The sequence below is a fragment of the Chenopodium album genome, chromosome 3 (genome assembly GCF_948465745.1).
Source record: "Chenopodium album chromosome 3, dcCheAlbu1.1, whole genome shotgun sequence".
Lineage (NCBI taxonomy): Eukaryota > Viridiplantae > Streptophyta > Magnoliopsida > Caryophyllales > Amaranthaceae > Chenopodium > Chenopodium album.
Genome location: NC_137836.1, coordinates 48,671,593 through 48,687,705, shown reverse-complemented (window position 1 = coordinate 48,687,705; position 16,113 = coordinate 48,671,593).

Here is a 16,113-nt window from a genome sequence, read left to right as displayed (position 1 = left end):
AAAGGAATATGTAATTGAAAATCACAATTAATAAGATAATTTTGACGATCGGTTTAGGTTCCTCTTTAATCTTGTAGTTTAATCAAGTGGTCACAATATTTTAGAATTATGTGGTGCATTAATATTCAACCAATTTAGACTAATAATAGTTTGGAGCAAATTGAATATTTTATTTGCATGCCTTTGAGATCGCAGGAATCACTTTTCATTATAAGAATCGAGTAGAGGCCAATACGGGCGAATGTGACTCCATGACTCACTTCGTACCATCATCCCCGATCCTCCTTTTGTGGTTCCGAACCATATGGAGTTAGTAATCTCATGAATTATGAATGGGGTGCAACCTTCACGGGTCAATCGTTGATGCCTATCATTGTCCCTTATTCGTGGTTGCCTTAAATGATCCGTGAACGGTTTACAAGTTCCTTAAAAACTTGTTGGAGGCTCCCTACTTTCCTTGTCCCTAATAATATATGTCAATTCCCACTTCATATGAGTGTTAAGCATATTCACCACATGCTAACTTAGGCGCACTTCAAACGACGCCTACGATAGGCAATAAAGCCAAACCGCCATGTCACTTCATTAAAAACAAATTGACACTCAGATAGCCGACATGTGTCCCACTCATGCAAAACACTATTCCCCCCTTCCCCGAAAAAAAAAACTTCAGCGAGAGTGATCGAAATTCCTCCCTACAAATTCGTCATTTCTCAAACTTCAACGGGAGTGATTGAAATTCCTCCCTACAAGTTGATAAATCATATTTATATAGTTTTATTTAGGCACATTTATTCTAGTTTTAGAGCTTTTTCATAGTCCTATTAGTCGTTTTTGGAGTCATGTCTGCATAAGTTATTATATGTCGCTTTATTACGCTCCGTTTGTGTTTTTCTTAATGGTTCAGGTGATTTCATAGTCATTTGGACCCTTTCGAAGTGTTTGGAGACGATTCGGATGATATTTGAATGGAAATCGACGGATCGAGTTCATTTATCGAGGGATTTATGCTCGTGGATGTTGGCTCTAAGGATTTTATGCACGGAAAATGAAAATATCATCCACGAGAGTCGCCATGGACCTTACGGAAGCGAATTTGAGATAGGAACGGAGAAAAACGAAGGCTTATAGGGTATCAAAAATGACCTTTTCATTCCTAATTTATTTAGCATTGATAAATTGACTTTGGTTGACTTTTTAGAGTTTTAATCAGAATAAAAGAGTGTTTTTAAGGAAAATACGATTTTGCCTCTCTGTACGGCCAAATTTTATCAAAACTAAGAAAACGCGTGAAATTAATTACTAGCGCCTTACGACAGGGATTAGCGCCTGCCGCTAATGTCTATCGTATAGCGTCTAGCGCTAACCTATTTGTTCTCGTCGAAACTTTGATTTGTTTTTCTATCTGTCCGGCTGATTTTCTGTATAAATAGCCTCCTAAAATCTCCGTTTTCCGTCATCAACGACTATCAACTCTCTAGTTTTCTAATTATCTTCTCTCTCTAAGCTAATGATTATTTTCTCTCTAATTTCTCTCTATCTTTTGCATACAAAATTCCGCATTCACCAGATCTAGACACACCTAGCCAAGTTCGAAGTTGCCTTTGCCCTAGACGTGAAAGGTTTTAATTTTTGAGGGTTTGGTCCCAAATCTCTCTTTCAATTATTTAATTTAATTGTTTGATTTATTATTTTCCTTGAAGTTACTAACGTGTGTATTTTGTTATTAGAAAGAGGTACGAGGCATCCAAGTAAGTTCTTTAATTGATTTTATTGATATTATGATATATGAATCATGCTTAGATTGTTATTATGATTCCTAGTGTCATGTTAGGGCGTTTTGATATTTCTAGTATCATGTTTAGGGTAACAACTATAATTTCAAATATCGAATATGTCAATTATGATTTCTATGATGCTTCCTTTTTTCATTCCTAACAGTATCATGTTAGGGCTATATATTTGATTTTTATTGTTTAGTGACATGCTAGGGTTTGTTATTAATCTTGTTAGTATCATGCCTATGATCTTGCTATTATGCTTTAACATGATTATTTTATGATGATGATTATAATTGTTATAATAATCGTTATGATTATTATTATGTTGCATGATGATTTTTATTGTTATTGCTTGATCACACCTTTTATGCATGCTTAAAGGGAATTGGTACTTGTAATCACGCTTAATAAGATAATTAATAATTTTATTTAGGGTTAATTTGATTATAATTCAAGTGATCGCCAATAATAGATTTGTTTGTGCATTAATATTCAACCAACATAGTTTAAACAGGTTTAGGGTAAATCCTTTTTATTGCTTGTTAGTCAGAAAGCACACATGAATACGAGAAGAATAAGGTAGAGACCTATTAATAGGGCAAGTTCAATCTCTTTTGGGTTGGATTTGTACCTTCATCCTCAAACTACTAGTCATGGTTCCAGACCTATTGGAGTTAACGATCTCCTGGATCGTTAAGGGGTGTAACCTTCACCCTGTGAATGGTTTACAAGTTTCTAAAACTTGTTGGCGACTCTTTTTCTCTATCTTCTTTCCCTTTGGACGCCACCGTACTTTAGTGTATGATCACAATGGGGTTCAAGCTAGGGGTAATGCTTGAAATATTCCCTACAGTTTTTGGCGACTCCACTAGGGACGATTTCTATTTTAATTCCTGAAATTTATTTCGGCAATGATTTAGAATGAGTGGATGAGACTCGAAAAGTTCTAAGTATTTCATGTGTGTAATTTTGATCAACATTATTGTCATATGCATAAAAAATATCTCTTTGGAAAGACCATCTATAATGAGTTAAAGTATAGGATTTTTACACGTAAGAAATTTGAGGAATATCTTTCACAACTAGGATCGAAATAATGCTGCACGAAACTGAAAAATTTTATCGAGCACAGAAAGCTGCTGAGGCATGTAGAAACTAGCATCAGAAAACATAGTCTAGCGCCACTGATTTAACTCTGGCGCCAGGCGACAGCTTCTGTCGCCAGGCGCCAAAGCCAAATTGTGGCGCCAACCTGTGTTTGCTTTCGCCAAGTTCTTCCAATACCGTGCCAGAAATATGCGTTCTAATTTCGACAAGTTTTTAGCACTGTTTGCTCTATCCTACTTTCTGATTGAGTTTTTCTCACTTTTATGAAACCTATATGTGTTCTACATATGGATAAACCCCCTGGGAATTCATGCTCTATCTACTTGATTGAACGCTCTGTGCAACAAAGGGTACATTCGAGAATATTGAATTCACTAAACCATGGAAACGAGTTTTTCTTAACTCGCGGTGTCCCATCCACTTGCGCCAACCCTTCACTGTTAGGCTTCCATGCGGTGCATCCAGAAAATTAACCATGGACCCTCTTTGACTAACCCATATCCCGAACTTTAGAGAACTAGAGCCATGGTAAGGTTGCAAACTCATTGCATCATATCGTGCCTACTTGACTAATTGTGCATTATTTGTTGTGCATACTCTATGTGTTTTTTCCTAACCGTTTGTTTGACTTGTGTTAAGACTAAATAAATTGATTAATGACTAAAAGAACTTTGCCAAATTAATTAATTAATTAATTTGAGAATCTAAAGTCTAATAATTTATTCAGAGTTGACTTAGTACGAATTTAGGCATACCCTGTACAGTAATAATACCGAAAGCAGTTCTAGATCGACGTTCCAGCAATGGCGTCGAGATTTAAACTGCAGGGCCACACTGTGGAGCGTAGCGCCTGGCGACAATCCTGTCGTCTGGCGCTACATTGCAAAGAGAGGCATCAGTCATGTCGTTTTGGCGACAGTTCGGTTTATTACTCTAGTCATCACCTTGTATCTAATTGAACAATTTGATAATCAATTCGGTTAATTTTTACTGATAATAATACCGTGTCAATTCCTTAATCAAGTTTAGGCACTAAGTCCCAAGGTCTTACACAAGAGTCAAAGCATGTCACTTGCACTCACCATATAAAGCACACACTAATATGTATGCACACTTTGATCATGTCTAAGAGAGTCTTGTATGCGCGTATTTTCCGTCATTTTTTTTAGGGGGGTAAGTTTGATATTAATCCTCCAATTAAACCACTTGTTTGAACCCTATACTTAATTCCCAAAAATATACACCTTATTTTTGCCAAAAATATACACCTTATTTTTTCTTTTTCAAAACTCGTAAAGTCAAAGTCAATTTGAGTCAAGTCATTAAAACAAAAATGGTTTAATTTACAGCGCGTGGTCAAGAAAGGAAGGGCGGTTGATCAAAGACAACCTTTTTATTCAAGTTCAACTTTTCGACAAACCAATCGCTCAAAAAAGGAAAGCTAAGAAGATAATGGCAACTCAAGAGGAAGTTAATGAGCTCGGGAACCAATTGATTACTGTGACTGAGGCGTTGAAGGTTTTAACCCTCAAAATCGATGATCCTATGAAGCAACAACAGATGGACCTCATGCAAGAAAGTTTGAGCAAGTTGTCTAGTGACTAAAAGTTTCAAGGCATTAGCTCATAAGGGGTCTCGGTGGACAAGGATATTCTTCCGCAGAAGTTCAATGCCAACGACATCCCGAAATTCAAAGCAACAAACAACCCTTACTTTCATCTAAGAGCTTTTGAAACAATAATGAGCATCAAGGGTATTGACAAAAAGGTGTTTCCCTCTTTGTTTTCTCTATCTCTTGAAATCGTTTGCCAACAATGGTTCTTCTCTCTTGAGAAAGAAAGAACCTCTACTTGGGAGTCGATAGTAAACGCTTTCATTGATAGGTACAAGTGCAATATTCAAGTTGAAACTGACTATAGGGAACTTGAAATACTCAAGCAGAAGGAGAATGAAGGTTTCACTTCTTTCTTCAACAAATGGAGAGAAACCTCTGGTAAGATGATTGAACTACCAAGCGAGAAAGAGTCTGTGAGGTTGTTCATCAAGAACCTTCAAGAGAAGTACTCCAAGCATCTCAAGTACCAAAATAATCTCCATACCTTCAAGGCCGTCTTTGACATTGGAATTAATATTGAAGACGACGTGGCTAAGCTGAAAGCTGCTAACAGTAATTCCAACAGTGGCTGGAAAGGCAAGAAGAACGACAATCCTTCTTCTTCCAAAACCACCCACTCAAACAATGTTAGCACCTTTAATTTGAGTGAAGTCCTTACAATGAATAACCAAGTACAAAAGAAACCATTTAGGAGGAACTTTACTCCTATAGGTATGAGTTATGACACCGCATTTGACCAACTAAATGCAAAAAGTCTTATAACTCCTATTGGACCATTTGGGGTCCCACCAGTCGAGAAGAGGACAGCTAACTGGAACCCCAATGCACATTGCAAATATCACCAAGGTAGGGGCCATCTTACTGAAAATTGTTGGAAGCTATCCAAGATTTAATTGATAACAACAAACTGTCGTTGCCTCCTGCCAGTAAGAATTCAAGCATTGACAATGCACCTCTCGCCCATTCTTTGGCCATCTCTGATGAAGAAATTCATGCTATCGAAGAAGAGGATGAGATATTTTTCGATGCCATCGATGACTTTCCTGAACCAGCAAGCAAAGAGGATGTACGGCTGCTTATAGGGTTCATGTGGGAGGGATCAAGCTTGCTACGTGAAGCTCTTGAAGTTGCAAAGAAACAATTAGTGAAGCTTCAGAAAAAGTGTGACAATGTTCCACCCACGAAAAAGAAACCCTTATCTCTACAAGTAACCGACAGACCCAAGAAGAGTAATAAACTCTATACTCCAATTGGGACTTCCTACGCTAAAATGTTCAAAATGCTCTCCGAGAGTGGCAAGGTCAAACCCCTCGAACCGAGACCATTTGAATCACTAAAGAGGACAGATAGATTTTACTGTCAATACCATCAATTAGGGGTACACACTATTGAAAACTGTTTTAAATTTAAAGATTTAATTCAGAAAATGATTGATGATAGAAAGCTAGTCCAAATTTCAAAAGAAGAAGACATTAGTATCAATGGGGTTTGGGACAACGATGATGAAGACGTCTATCTTAAGGATATGGAAGAACCTCCACTTTCAATCATATACCAAATAAGCGATTTTTGGGAGGAAGAAGATTCATCTATAGACGTCCTCACAAGGTCAGGGAGAATGCAACCTCCCATCTTAACACAACCTATACCGACTATGCAGCAAGATCCCATACCCATCATAGAAGACAATGATATTGTCAAACAGTTCAAGAAAACCAAGGTTGAGATGACTGTATGGAAGCTTCAAGCAACATCTCGAGAACATAGGTTGGTAGTGATTAATGCCTTGGATAAGATAGGCATAGATTCTGACACCACTACTGAGGGGTTGGCTAACTTCCTTACGAGTGGTCTCCCTAGTCCTATCAACTTGATCACCTTTTCTGACAAGGATTTACCTCCATAAGGTGACAAGCATTATAATGCACTAAACCTCACAGTAGTTTGCAAGAGGATGAATGTCCCTATGACTCTTGTAGACAATGGATCGACAATTAATGTCTGTCCACTCAGAACTGCGAGAATGCTAGGTATAAGGGATGAAGAATTAACCCTTACAACACAAGGAATAAGAGCTTATGACAACTCTCGTCGTCAAGCTCTTGGCAAGATTACCAAGAATATAACGGCGGGAGCGATAGAACACGCTACTACATTTCAAGTGGTAGATATCAAAGCTTCATTCAACTTACTGTTGGGACGCCCTTGGCTTCATGACCTAAAGGCCGTCTTTTCATCTCTCCACCAACAGGTAAAGGCCATAGTTGGAGGAATTCCTTTTACGATCGATGCTTCACCCATGAGGATTAAAGCTATAGAAAATCCGATCATTAATGTGGAGCACGATGAAGACGATAAAGATTTGTGGGGCTTTAATGAAGAGGTCTCCTTAATCCAGGAGGATGAAAGGACCCCTCTCTGCCACGACCCCCACTCCAATATGACATTAAACGCTATTCTAAAGAAACAAGGGCATTTTCCTAGAATGACTCTAGGAAAGAAGAAAGGAATAGCAAAATCGCTGGAATTACCTGGCCTCCCTAAGTTAGACACTTTCGGACTTGATTTTGAATCGAATCGGGAAGATCTCAAGCCAGCCCAGGAAAGGTCTAAGGCGCGTAGGAACGCGCATCCAAAAGAAAGCAAACCCAATGGATCAGTATCTTCTTACACTCAATGGACAATTCATAAAAAAAGGAGAGCACTATCCGTGCTACGAATTTCCCGAACCTTTTGTTGTAAACGGCATAAGGCAACCGGGATTTGAAATTTTCCTAGATTGTTATTTTCTAGATGAAATCCCAACTCCTATCCACAAGGAGAAAGCACCCCCATGCTTTGACTTTAATGTCATGGGATTACTATTTGGGCGAGAAAAAGATGAGCTGAAGTACATAAAGGATAATTCCTCACTCATCCAAATGGTCCTACAAAGCGAAAACTTTGACCCCTCGAAGCTTATCACTCCTGCAGAAGGATCACTACAAGGGTGGCGCAAGACAGTCAAGGTGACTACTTCAAGTGGAAGGAGAATCTCCAAAACGACAGGGCAAGGACCGATGTTCGAAGAGTCATCTGAGTCAGAGTCAGGGTCAGGTCTTTTCCTGTAGAGTCCTCAAAGTCCTTAGTTGTAGCACCCCCATCTTCTATCTCTTCCCCTAGGATAGTTAGCAATCAAGTCCCTGGGGATATATCTCTTTTTGATGTAATGATTTCTGAGTTCAATAATATGTCTTCTACCGCTTACTCCTCGTGTTTTTCTTTAACCCAAGATGACGAGCATTGCTTAACTAACAATGAAAACGACAAAGAAATTATTAAAGAAATGGAAAAACTTAAAAGGAAAACACCGATAATCGAGGAAACTGAGACGGTTGATATCTCTAATGATTCAAGCATCAAAAGAGAAGTTAAAATCGGATTAACACTTAATGAACAAGAAAGAACCAATTTAATCAATCTACTTAAAGAATTTACCGATGTATTTTCTTGGTCATATGAAGATATGCTAGGTATTAATAGATAAATAGCTCAACACACCATACCAATAATTCCAGGAATGAAACCTGTAAAACAAAAGTTGCGTCGAATGAAACCCGACGTAGCTCTTAAAATAAAAGAAGAAGTTCAAAAACAAATAACCGCAGGTTTTATAAGGGTATCCAAATACCCCGAATGGGTGGCCAACGTCGTCCCAGTTCCAAAGAAGGATGGAAGGGTAAGAATGTTTGTTGACTATCGAGATCTAAATAAGGCAAGTCCAAAGGACAACTTCCCTTTACCACACACCGATATTTTGGTAGGTAATATAGTGAATCATGCACCTCTCTTGTTCATGGACGGATACGTAGGATACAATCAAATTCTCATGGTAGAAGAAGACATGGAGAAAAAAACCTTCATAACACCATGGGGTACTTACTACTACACGTAATTCCATTCGGGTTGAAAAACGCAGGTGTAACTTACTAACGAGCAGCGATTGCCTTACTTCATGACATGATGCACAAAGATGTTGAAGTATATTTGGGTGATATGATTGTGAAGTCAAAAGATCGCTCAGGCCATCAAATAGCCTTGAGAAAATTCTTTGAAAGGCTAAGGAAATACAACATAAGGTTAAACCCATCCAAGTGTGCTTTTGGAGTCACCTTATGCAAGCTGTTGGGTTACGTCATAAGCTCTAGAGGAATAGAGATAGACCCAACCAAGATCAATGCAATCATGTCAATGCCATCGTCAAAAACCAAGAAGCAAATTCGAGGATTTATTGGCCGGTTGCAACACATATGTAGGTTCATATCAAAATTGACAACAATATGTGAACCAATATTCAAGAAGCTTAAAAAGAATGTACCAGTAATATGGGACGATGAGTATCAAAAAGCCTTTGAAAAGATCAAAGCCTATCTCGCAAATCCTCCCGTATTAGCACCAGCGCTTCCAGGAATACCTCTTAGGTTGTACTTAACAGTCACCAAAGAAACAATGGGAGCCATGCTTGCACAAGAAGTAGAAGGTAAAGAAAATGCAATATACTATCTAAGTAAAAAGATGCTCGAGTATGAAGTACGCTATACACCACTTGAGAAATTGTGCCTCGCATCGGTGTGGGCCACAACTAAGCAAAGACATTACATGCTCGTGCATACAGTCTTTGTAGTTTCCCGAATGGATCCACTCAAATATTTGTTCGAGAACTCTACACTCAATGGGAGCATATAAAGATGGATAGTCAACTTAGCCCAATTCGACGTAAGATTCATGCCTCAAAAATCTATCAAAGGATATGTGGTCTCAGATTTTCTAGCGGACATTCCAATAGAAGATCCAACGCCAATACACGACAATGAATTTCCAGACGAAGACTTGATGGTCACAGAAGATGATACATTGACCTAATACTTCAATGGAGCCTCAAACCAGAAGGGATGTGGCGTTGGAGTATTACTAGTATCACATAAAAAAGAGCATCTTCCAATCTCCATAAAGCTAGATTTCGACGTTACCAACAACGCTGCTGAATACAAAGCATGCGTGGTAGGCCTTGAAACGGCTTTGGCATTGGGAGTGAAGAAATTACAAATATTCAAGGACTCTTCATTGATCATCAACCAGATTTCTAAGAGATGGAAAGTAAGGAGCGAAAGTCTAGCCCCTTACCAAACTTATCTGGAAACTCTTACCAATCAGCTAGAAAAGGTAAAACACACATATCTATCTAGAGAGGAAAATCAATTTGCTGATGCCTTGGCAAGACTAGCCTCAATGGTTAGGAATCCTACGGAAATCGAGTAAATGCCTCTAATTATAGAAAAAAGTCATAAACCAGCTTATATTCAAGCTGTAGAAGATGATGAAGTGATCCAAGATGAAGAAGAAGAAGAAGAAGAAGAAGAAGAAGAAGAAGTACCATGATATACGGATATACTTAATTATGTCACCAAAGGAGAATACCCTCCTCATGCTGACAAAAGAGCAAAACGAGCATTAAGACTCTTGGCTTCCCAATACGTACTCATAGACAATGAGTTGCATAAAAGGGTACCAAAGGGTCGAGCTCTCTTATGTGTAGGAAAAAAGATGCTCAAAGAGCAATGAGGATAGTCCATGAAGGCATTTGTGGAACTCACGTAAATGGCAAAATGCTAGTCCAAAAGATAATGCGAGAAAGATACTATTGGACTACCATGAATAGGGATTGTCATCAATATGTAAAAAGATGCCCTAAGTGCCAAATTAATGCCAATTTACAACATATTCCTCCATCTCTACTCTACACCTACACTTCACCATGGCCATTCTTTACATGGGGAATTGACATTATTGGTAAAATTACTCCCCCAGGAACAGGAGGTCATGAATACATCCTAGTAGCAATTAATTTCTTCACAAAGTGAGTCGAAGCAAAATCATATGCTAAACTCACTGCAAAACATGTAGCACTCTTTATTGAAAGGAATATTATTTGTCGATATGGAGTCCCACATGAAATGATAACAGACAATGGAACTCACTTTCAAGCTGAGTGTGAAGAATTGTTACAAAAATATGGCATTTAACACCATCATTCTTCTCCTTATAGAACTCAAGCAAACGAAGCAGTTGAAGCGGCTAATAAAAATCTAAAGACTATCATTGAGAAAATGACAGAAAATTACAAGGATTAACCTGAAAAACTCCATTTCGCACTTTGGGGTTATCGCGCGTCAATTCGCACATCAACAGGAAATACGCCATTCTCCTTGGTTTATGGAATGGATGTCGTACAACCTGTAGAGTTAGAGATACCATCTCTACGCATTGCATTAGAAATTAAACTCGATGAAGTTTAGTGGACTAGGGCGAGATATGAAGAGCTAATTCTACTTGATGAAAAACGACTAGAAGCTCTACATAATACTCAATGATATCAAACTCGTATGGCTAGGCATTTTAATAAGAAGGTCAAGACAAGAAACATCAAAGTAGGAGACTTGGTGTTAAAAGCATTAAGGAAAAGTGTTTTAGATCCAAGGGGTAAATTCAGGCGTAATTGGTCAGGACCCTATATTGTCAAAACAATCCTATTAGGAGGTGTAGGAAAATTAACTAATATGGATGGCAATGAGTTCTCGAACACGACAAATCTTGACCAACTTAAAAAGTACTACCCATAATTACTTGAGTAGGATACTCAAGAGAGCTATGTTTGGCCTGATTCCTTAAGAAAGGATACGTAGGCAACCCTTTACGGGTGCGGCCACTTTACCTTTTGCAAACCTCGCATCCCAGATTTAAAAATAAATTCGACAGAAATTTGACGAAGCATCGCCATCACAGAAAAAGTTCCATCACCAGCCAATTAATCCTAGCGCCAGACGACAGTGTCTGTCGTCTGACGCCAGACTTCCGCAGCTGGCGCCAGTTGTAAAAAAGCGGCGCCATTTTTCTGGGAGCACCTGGGAATATTTCGATGATTTTCGGAAAATTTTCGACTTCCGTACTCGAAAAAATTTCTGGAAAATTAAAATTTCGGTTTTCATTGCTTTAATAAATTAAATTTAAAGGAGATATTAAAAAGCTGAAATTTCATTAATAAACTAACAAATTACATTATTGATGGAATTTAAATTAAGCTTAATAAAACAAATTAACTTTTAATTTAAAAACTAAGTCTAATAATTGAAAGTTAAGCAATGCTTTAATCTTTCTTCTCTTTCTTTACACTCTTCCAATTTTTGTCTGCATCCTCTTCATCATCCATGACTTTAGCTAATAGGCATCCTTTAGAGGACCTACATTCAATTTTAGAGTAAATAGTTTCTCCTTTAGCAAGGACTCCATGTTTCTTCTCTACCCAAGCCTTCTTCCCTGAAGTGTCAGCTTTTCTTTTCCCTTTATCCTTTGTAGAGCTCTTCTTCTTAGGCATCGTAGGTGTTTTGAATTCAACCTTTTCACCCAAGCGTTCCTTAACAGGAATCACCTTGTCACCTAGATGACTCTTCACATCAGTTTTACTCTGATTTTTCATGTCCTTTGAAGGTTTCTTCAGAAGCCACCTCTTCACATCATTGGGAAAGGAAGGAGGAACCTCTTGGGTAATCACTTCCCATAAAGGTCTAGCGCTCCAATAAACATCAAATTTGTCTACTTATTGAGAAACAGGGAATTCATAGGGACGACGAAGATCCCCATAAGGAATTGTTTGAAGTAGGTCACACTGTCTTTTTACCCTGCATGGATAATAAAAAGTCATCTTGGTTAAACTTGGAAGACGACAGAAAGGTTGCTTGTTGACACCAACCATCATCTCTATTTTCCACCAAGGGATGATCCACTTGATGGCAAAGTTGCAAGAGGCAATGACTTTCTCCCATTCATGGCGCCCCATCTTAGAGAAGCGTTTCTTTCTTCTCACAAAAAAATTTAGAGTGTATTTTTCAACATTGTCGGGAGGACTAATTAATTCTAGTCTCTCCATTAGCCACATCTGCAAAAAAAAATAATAATAATAATAATAATAATAATAATAATGCAAATAAATTAATATTACTATACAAAAATATGTTTTTGATTTATGTAATTAAAAATATTATTTTTCTACCTGTGATAAAATTGGAGAACCCCGAAAAAGTGCTTTTGGATTTCTCTTCAATTCATCAAGACTAAGCATCGTCTCTCCAACAATTAGTGGCATTGGATTTCTCCCAGATTTAATCTGCTCCAAAACAGTTGATATGATTGCTTGACCCTCATTAGTTCTACCACTAGTGAGAAGATATTGGTTAAGCATGCAAAAGAGAAAAGCCCTTCTTCTATAAACATGAAAAGATTCAAAATAAGGTCTATCAAAATAATGGCGTGCAAATTCTTTCAAATTAACTATGCTACCATCTATTATTTTTTAGATCTTTGTCTTTCAAATTAAAGAAGCGCTCAAAGATCTTATAATAATATTCATTTATTCTAGGGATTACTGCAAGATCTAATGCATGGAAGCCTAAAATAACACCGAATTCCTCCAGCAAAGGGCTAATTTCATCACACCCTAGTCTAAAACAATGAGTATCCACATCCCAATATTCTAAGGCGTTAGAGACCGACACCATTCATGAGTGAAGTTGGTAAAACTTTTAGTGATTAAAGACATGATTATCTATTTTTTTTCAAAAGCTAAGACTCCATTTAATCTGCTGAAATTATGAAGAAAATCGGCTGATCAGGGGGCTACTTATACACAACATCGGCACAGTTTCAATTCGGAAAGGATTCGGATTTAGCGCTCATCAGCGCCAAACGCTAGAGTCTGGCGCCTAATGCCAGGATCTGGCGCCAAGCGCTAAGAGGTAGCGTCTGGCGCCAACGCAATACGTGTGGCGCTGACGTGACTTATCAAGCGAGATTTTCAAAAACCGCGTTTTTCTGGCTGATTCGAGTCTGAACAATGACTTTACGATTTTTTATCCTTTTTATACTCTTTTAATTAATTATATTAATCATATTGATTATATGTTTTGGATTTTATTTAGACTTAATTTTAAGTTTTTTGTAAGTCCAATGTTTTTATTTTTCATTTTCTTTTTTGGGGGAAAAAGTCAAATACCCTCCATCAACAATAAAAATGACGGATTTTTTTTCGCAAAATTATTAATTATCACAACTCTTTGCACACACAAATATGCACATAAAATTGAAAAATAAATGCTAAATAAATAAACTCATAATGATATGTACATACAAATATGTCTAATAAGTGAGTCAATTAGGCAAAATTCTATACAAGTCAAAAATAAAAAAACACAGGCATAAACTACGGCGTCGGAGGACGCAGATGATGAGAGACGCCCATCATATCATAAAACTGCGCAGTACGAGGAGTAACCTCTCCACCAGCTCCAGTCTCCTTGGGAGGTGGAAAACTCAGCTCAAGACCCGTCCACCCTAAATCGACCTGAGGCTGAGGCTGCGGAGGTTGCTGCGATGATGAGACGACCTCGTACATCTCACCACCTCTAAGAGCCGAGGTAGCCTCTCCCTGGCATACCGACTCAGTAGGTGCACCCTTAGAAGAAGAGCCCGAGCCCTCCACCGCCTCGGTCCGAGCAGCCTCAGAACAACCATCCCGACCACCAAAACCAGTACGACGACGTCTCGAGCTAAACCTCGCCGGGTCTTTCCGGACCTCAGGTCTCGTCCGCGTATGAGAAGGAATGGGCTGACCCTGCAAGATAAAATTAAGTCAGAAACAATCAAAATAGACATAACAAAGCAGAAATAAGAAGGAAGGTTACCTCCTGAACGACATCGTTGCGACGACATGTAGAAACATTCCTCATCTGAACGAGGTGGCTCCGGAAGACATCTATACACCGTGCCATTGTCGTGACCACCTCGCGCAAGAACTGTCAAAGAAATAAAGTCAGTAAAAATGCATAACATATATGAACAAAATTGCAAATAAATAAAGCATACCAGAGTCTGGTGACCAGGAATCGACCGCTCCACGAAGCGCTCATCCTCAGGAGCCGGAGGAATCATCTCCTCGATCGGCTCGTATGTCCCCTGGTAATGGATGGACATACGAGGTGGCACAAACTCAGTAGGTCCATCCTGACGAAAGCAAATCAAAGTCAGTAAAATATCACTTGGGGGCTACTTAACAAAATATAAAAGATGAAAATCATACCGCCACCTCCTCAGCTAGAAAAAGGGCTGGAGCTAACAACGGCAGCAGCTCCTCCTCATAGCACCGCCCAAGGATCGCATAAGATCGCCAAGGGTTGATAGCCCTCTCTGACATGCTCACCAGCCTCGCGCCATTGAACATATGACGCGGCAGGGGAGCAGGAACGACGAAAGTGTCTGAGGAATGCTGAATAGCAACCCTCTCTCCAAGGTACGCAATCGCTCCATACTTCCCTATGAAGAAGCGACGCTCAGCGGTGTACTACGCAGCTACCCCAGGGATAACCAAGCCGATCCACGGTCGGTACTGCACGTTAGGCTCCTGCGAAGAACGCCTATGAGATAAGAATCTACTAAAAGTAATACAAAAGTGATCAACTATACAAAGAACCATACCGTGAGGATCTGATCTCGGACATAAGAAGTAGACATCCCAACGCGACGGCCTCCCCAGCAGGCGCTCATAGGAAACCCGCGTGGCGACGGTCTCGCCGGCGCAACTGAAGGAAAGTACTCATAGAACCTGATCTACAAAAGGCAAAAAGTATCAGCAAGTGCTAACCGAAGCTTAGAGCTAAACTTTTTGGGGAAAAGTATACCTCTACTACTCTCTAAAAGCCGGACAGAACGACGTTCCCGGTGAAGGACTAGTGTCAACACGAGTCTCGCAACGCTCGGACAAAGTCAGCATAGGCCAAGCTGGCCCAGTCATAGGTCCCGATCAGGTGAAGATCACAGACCACAGGTAGGTAGTAAAGCAGCACTCTACTACCCTTGTTAGGGGAAAACGTCCCTGACAGCAAGATAAGCACAAAGATGCGCACGCTGCTCTCGGGTGGTCGCATAATCCTCGAAAGTTGCCACTAGAGTCGATCGACGAATGCCCTTAGCACTAAACTGAGTCGAATCTACCTCAGCATGAGCCCGAACAACAATCGGACCCAACAGCTCCTCGAACTCAGGTGAGAAGACACTGATGTCGTTGTCGAACGGCAGTGCAATAGAACTAAACTCCAGTCCCGTAATGAGACTGAAGTCGGTTGGGGTGACCATCATCTCACCCCAAGGGAAGTGGAAAGTGTTGGTGGTGTCCTAGAAGAACTCCACCAGGACGCGAGCCACGTGGTGACCCCTGTTAGAGGCAATCATGGCCTCTGAGGTCTCGAACAGCGCAGTCAACCCGCAAGACTCCCAAAGAAGTCTCACCTCTCCATCGACGCCGATGTGCATCTTGTACAGGTCACCTAGGGTATCGCAGCCTGAGCCGTGGTAGCGCGTCCTACCATCCGTGATCCCACGTCGCACCCTCTCAGAGATGTGGTTGACGGGGGAGAAGTACAGAGTCCGCTCATCCCACTCAGGGAGGGGACCAAGAGAAGTGGACGGGTCGGCGTCCCCCTCTACGGGCGCATGCTCCCGTCGTGTGTCTCGGGATCGAGAACC